The sequence below is a fragment of the Rhododendron vialii genome, chromosome 8a (genome assembly GCF_030253575.1).
Source record: "Rhododendron vialii isolate Sample 1 chromosome 8a, ASM3025357v1".
Taxonomy (NCBI): Eukaryota; Viridiplantae; Streptophyta; class Magnoliopsida; order Ericales; family Ericaceae; genus Rhododendron; species Rhododendron vialii.
Genome location: NC_080564.1, coordinates 15978052 through 15984239, shown reverse-complemented (window position 1 = coordinate 15984239; position 6188 = coordinate 15978052).

The window sequence follows — 6188 nt, the reverse complement described above, 5'->3', positions numbered from 1 at the left end:
TCGACTTCTAGCGGCTGCTTCCAATCCAGTACTGCTTTGACCTTGATTCCCTCCTTGGATACCACGTGCCCCAAGAACTTAACCACTTCTGGCCAGAACTTGTCTTGGCATAAAGTTGGCTATTTCAGAGTACTCGTAGTACCATCCGAAAGTGTCCTTCGTGCTTCTCCTGATAAGTCATCGAGCCTTGGCAATAGATACCGGTTCTTGATGGTGACTTGATTTAGCTCTCTATATAGTCGAAGCGTGCCTTCTTTCTTCTTCTCGAACGATGTCGGTGCTTCCCATGGTAACGTACTCGGCTTGATAGGCCCTTAATCCAATAGCTCTTGCAATTGGGTCTTGATCTCCCTTAATTCCGCAGGGGCCTTTTGGTATGGCGCCATAGAAATTGGTGCCGTTCCTGGCTGAAGTTCTATAGAGAAGTCTATTTCTCCTTAAGGCGATAAGCCAGGAAGTTCTTCAGGGAAAACATCGGCATACTCGTACACGATGTGTGGAAATCCCACTTCCATTCTATTGGCTTCCTCCAATTGAAGACTAGCGAGCCATCCAAATAGTTGGTTCTTCCATCTGATACCAAGTTATGGATTCTGCTACCTCGATCTTTTCGTCGCTGAACTCGCTATCCGTCTATCCCCCTTAAAAGGAATCGAGTCCCTTCTAAGGTATAGGCTGTCACCCTTCTTCTGATGGCAGTCTATGATCGCTCAACGTGCAGATCGCCAGTTCATCCTCAGGATTACGTCGAAATCCGCCATATCGATCACTCGAAGGTCGCAAGTCAGCTACCTCTAGTTCGCACTCTCTATACACTAAACTGACAGCTATACTCCCTTCAACTAGTACGTGGCCAAGGCCACACGATCTCCGTCCTGGGTAACTCCGAAGGTGCTGAGGATCATCTTGACCTCATTCAGCCACGTCTCGTCTACGATAGGGTTGGTGTCTTCGTGAAAAGTTGGGGGTTGGCGTTTGCAGAACTCGTTCATCGCTCCGGTTCGGTTTATGGATCCATCGTCATGGTTTTGGTGGTTGGCGTTCAAGGCAGCAACAAACGCTTGCACGATTCGGGTTAGGTCGGGGTTCGCGTTAGAGGGTTCTCCATTATCGTATCCTAATCCGCGGCGCGTATTAACAATCTACGAAGGAAAATCGAAAGGGGGTTTTTGTTTACTAAAACAAATTTTCTTTTTGCAAATGGTCTATCTTTCAAAAGCCAAAGGTAGTTTAACAAATAGTATGCAACGGTACTCTTTAAAAATAAAGCAGGTTTTTCATAGATAAGAACAGTATTCAACATAAGCATAGAATTAAAAACATAAACATAGAGTTCTACTATAAAACAAGTAGATTAGAACACGATTTCCTACTACAAGCTGAGGCGGTCCTACATAGTCCTACAGCTAGGCAAGTCTTATTCCATACTGCTAGTGCAATATTCTAGGGTAGTTCGATTCCGAAGACTTCCTTCAGCCACATCTTGTAGCTCCTTTTAGCTGCGGTCTCTTCCCTAAGAAGATGCTCGCGTTCTTGGGCGAGCAGTTCTTCCATAGTCGGGACGTTTGGCTCCTCCACTGGTTCCGGGTAGTACTGAGAGAGGTTTAGTATTGCAGCTTCAAGCTCTGGGTCAAACATGAGATAATCGTTGGTTTGCTCAAAGTTTTGCACAAGCGGTGCGGGAACTAGGGTAGGTGGAGAGTTCTCGGGAATTGCAACTGGTGGGGACATCTCCCAAGTGATTGGGACCTCATAGAGCTCCATGTCATCCTCTGGTGGGGGTGTTGGTTGAAAATACTCAGGTGCTAGTAGTGAGCGATAATTGGCTAAAACACGTGGGGCAAAAGGTGGGCGTCCTCCTTGCGGTATGTTCGACATCTATAACAATAAGGAAGGTTATATTTCTAGACTTTAACGGGTTAAGGGGTAGTTTTTCACGCCATAAGGGATAAGATGCAAGTCCACACATAAACAAAGATCACATACAAAAGAAAACATAAGTCTCTTATTACCAAATAAAATGAGTACAACGTAGATGGCTGCTAGCCTAATCTTACTGTCTCTAGTTACAACAAAAGGTCCAACTACTACTAAATCCTTAACATCTTACATCCTGAAGGATTACAACGATTACTAGTTTTATTCTAGGCACGCCTAAGCAGTCTCCTAGGCCTCATAGATCCTTTGGGGTCTCGTCCTCCTCGAGATTCTCTTCACCTAACAGGTTTTCCTCCTCGGTCACCTCTTTGGCGTCCTTATCACCATCGACTTCTTCCTCTTCAACCTCAAAGTTCTCCATCGGGGGTAAAACACCGAAATACTCATGGTAAGCAAACATGATCGGAAACATTTCCGAAAACCAGGGGTCCTTTTCAACGGGAATAGGGGTATTCTGCTGCACTCTTTGGAAATCTCTCTTTTCCTTAAGTACCGCAGCAATAAAGGCAGGGTCTTCCAACATTTGTGCTGTCAGGATTTCTATGGTATTTCTGGGTTGATAGGCTTCGGCTAAAAGATCAACCAGACGTTTCATCTACAAGGAAAAGTGTCAACCTCAATTAGGAAAATTTTTAGGACAGGGTTTTGCTAATACTAAGAAAAACCTTCGAGTTTCTAAGTTCCACATTCAACTCTTGATTTAAGTCACCATCCAATTGTTCGGGAATTCCCAGCTCAGCGGTACTGCCAATTTCCACGCCTTGCTTCAATCCGAAGATTGTTTTGACAGAATTCCCCCCAATTAGGGACGGTAAACTTAAACTCAATTCACGTTTGTGCAACGGTCAAACTTATCTCGTGGTTCTACCCATTCTACCCATGGCCGAGGTTTTGAACCTAAAGCTCTGATACCAAGTTGTAACGCCCCGAATTTTGGGTACGTTAAGAAGACAATTTATTGATAACATCTGTAACGCCCTGAATTTTGGGTACGTTAAAAGGACATTTTATTCATACAATCAAATGGAGTCTGGCTCTTATTACAACAAATACTCTCACCAGAGTTCAATATATTACACAAATGAAGGGGGTTCTAAGGTTCCTAACTACAGCTCCTCCTTCTTCTCCATCCTAGCCAGCTCCTCAGCTCCAAAAGCCTCCACGGTGATCTGTTTACCCTGATCATCTACAAAGTCTGACACATTATACCAGCATCGCCACCGATATAATATGTCAGGGTCACCAAAAAGGCAACACCGTGAGCTACAAAGCTCAGCAGAGTAATCCCATACCCGCTAACCCATACTTACAAACAATAGGAACTAACACATCAATTTCCACATGATAAGTATAAACACAGTTTAATCAATGACACATCCACATTCGTTAATCAACTATCGTTGGTGTTCCAAGATTTCAGAGTTTCTCCTACGCGACTCATCGTAGACCGTGTCAACATTTTCATTTACAAAACAACCTTTCAAAAGACATTTGTTTAACACAAAACGTTTGCATTGGCTCCGTACCGCGGATAATCAAGCTACACGCCCAACCTTTTTAAAATCATTAGCATTGGCTCCGTACCGCGGATAACCAAGCCACACACTTTCAAAATCATTTGCATTGGCTCCGTACCGCGGATAACCAAGCTACACACCCAACTTTGGTTCCGCCGCGCCGGGTTCCCAAGTATCCTCACAATGGTTCCGCCGCGCCGGGTTCCCATTGGCACACAAAAATATTTGCATTGGCTCCGTACCGCGGATAACCAAGCTACACACCCAACCTTGGTTCCGCCGCGCCGGGTTCCCAAGTATCCTCACAATGGTTCCGCCGCGCCGGGTTCCCATTGGCACACAAAAATATTTGCATTGGCTCCGTACCGCGGATAACCAAGCTACACACCCAACCTTGGTTCCGTCGCGCCGGGTTCCCAAGTATCCTCACAATGGTTCCGCCGCGCCGGGTTCCCATTGGCACACAAAAATATTTGCATTGGCTCCGTACCGCGGATAACCAAGCTTTACCTCACCATGGTTCCGCCGCTCCGGATTCCCATGGGAACGCACACATTTAAAAACCCTCGGTTCCGCCGCTCCGGGTTCCCCAGTATTTCCACAACGATTCCGCTGCTCCGGGTTCTCATTGGGTTTTTCAACACACACCACACAATGGGCTACCACGTCCGGCCTCATTGCGGTTTCCAAAATATTTCAAAACCTTTTTAAAACACTTCTTTTACACACGCACACAACTCACATAATGCCACCCAAAATCGGTCATTATGTAGTTTCAAAATATTTCCTTCCTCGGAAAACATTTCCCTTCATTAACCACACCCTAGGTGTCATGTTTCTACTTTCTCGATTCTCGTGTCTCGTTACATGCAAAGACTCCGCGGTAGGACAAACGTAAGCAAGAATCATCCTAATAAGATCATCCAATTCTATATTACTTTAACACGCTCAATCACCACTTATAGCATAACGCCACATATACGGACGCCTTTGGAGTGTATCACTTATGCTTTATTCAAAGCACAACGCCACATGTACGGACGTCTTTGGAGTGAAATCACTTATGCTTTATCACATATCACAAGTAATACAAGCAACTCATATACGCATATTCATAACTATCTTAAAGATAAAAATACGAATACTTCTAATCAAACGATAAGTACGTAAATAAAGATAACCTACTTTATATCATACAGTTCTATACATAGAGTTAGGGTCAAGGGGTTCTACCTTACTTCTTGGCGGTAGTCGGCTACGGAAAGTACGTCGGTGGTTGGACGGAGTAACTTCCTACGATGGTCTCCGGTAGCTTCGAAAGAGAAAGGTTTCTCTCGAAACTTCTACTTGACTATTACTACTACTACTTTTGGATCGAGAGGGTGGTCGAGTGGCGGTTTAGTGGCGGCTTAGGTTGAGTTTCTTGAAGAACTCAAGAACAACTCAAGAACAAGAAGAACAAAAGCAAGAACAAAGAAAGAACACTAATTTTCTAGAGAGAGAAGTCGCTAGGTGAAGGTGTGAGTTGAATGAGAAGCATGGGGTGCTATTTATAGGCAAAACTTTGGCTCCCTCTCCCTCTCTAATGGCCGGCCCTCTCTCTCTCTAAATCCTCCATGGATTTGCTCCATAACTCAATCTTTCACTTGTCAAACTTTGATTGAAAGCTTGATGGGCTAGGATATTAGGCTTGCATGGCTAAGATTTGTACCAAGGATGGGATTATGGAAGATTTGTTGCAAGGAAAGGAGACAAGAGTACAAGATTTGATTTTAAACAAAGCATAGAGGTACAAATGGGGAGCTAAGTTTGGTTAGGGAAAAGATTCTCCAAGGATTGGAGAAAGATCAAGGAAAGATCAAGCATGGTACAACCAACCTTCCTCTCTCCTTCCTCCTCTCTCTCTCTCTCTCTCTCTCTCTCTCTCTCTCTCTCTCGGGTTCTCTCTCTCTCTCTCTCTCTCTCTCTCTCTCTCTCTCTCCTAGTACTCTACACACTCACACACACACACACACACATATATATATATATATAAATGCAAGAAAGAATAAGAAAGGTACAAAGGTACAAGATTCACAAAATCAAATACCCGTTAAAAGAAATCTAATTGGGTACAAAACCCCAATACAAAATAATAAAGGAGTACTTTGAAAATCTTTAGGCCTTAAAGGCTACTAAGGCTAATAAGTACTTTCAAATTAAAATATGGGTACTTCATCACATGGGTTTTTAAGAAAAAGACTAGTTAAAAGAATAACTCTTTTACCCAATGGATAATAAATACCCTAACTTTTATTATCCAATGGACAATAATAACTAGGGAACTTTTATAGTAAAATACTCAAGGAGTACTTTTAAGCATGTGACAAAAGCCCTATATTAAATATAGGTGTGGTACCAAGTACCCCAATTAAATAAAAAGGCTAGGATTCTCCCCATTAAAATAATAATAAAGTACAAGTCAAATCAACTTTATTGGAAGGTTCCCTAGTCACATCGGTACTTTTATTTGGTCAAAAAACTCTATTACCCAAGGGTTACTAACTTCCCTAACGGTTATTACCCAATGGATAATAATTCTCCTTGCGGTTAATAACCAATGGACAAAAGAGTACAAGTACCTTTTTATAAAAATAAAATTTTGAAAAGACTACATGTACTTTTATAATAAAAAGTTTATTATCCAATGGACAAAAATTACCCTAACCATTATGGACCAATGGATAAAGACAA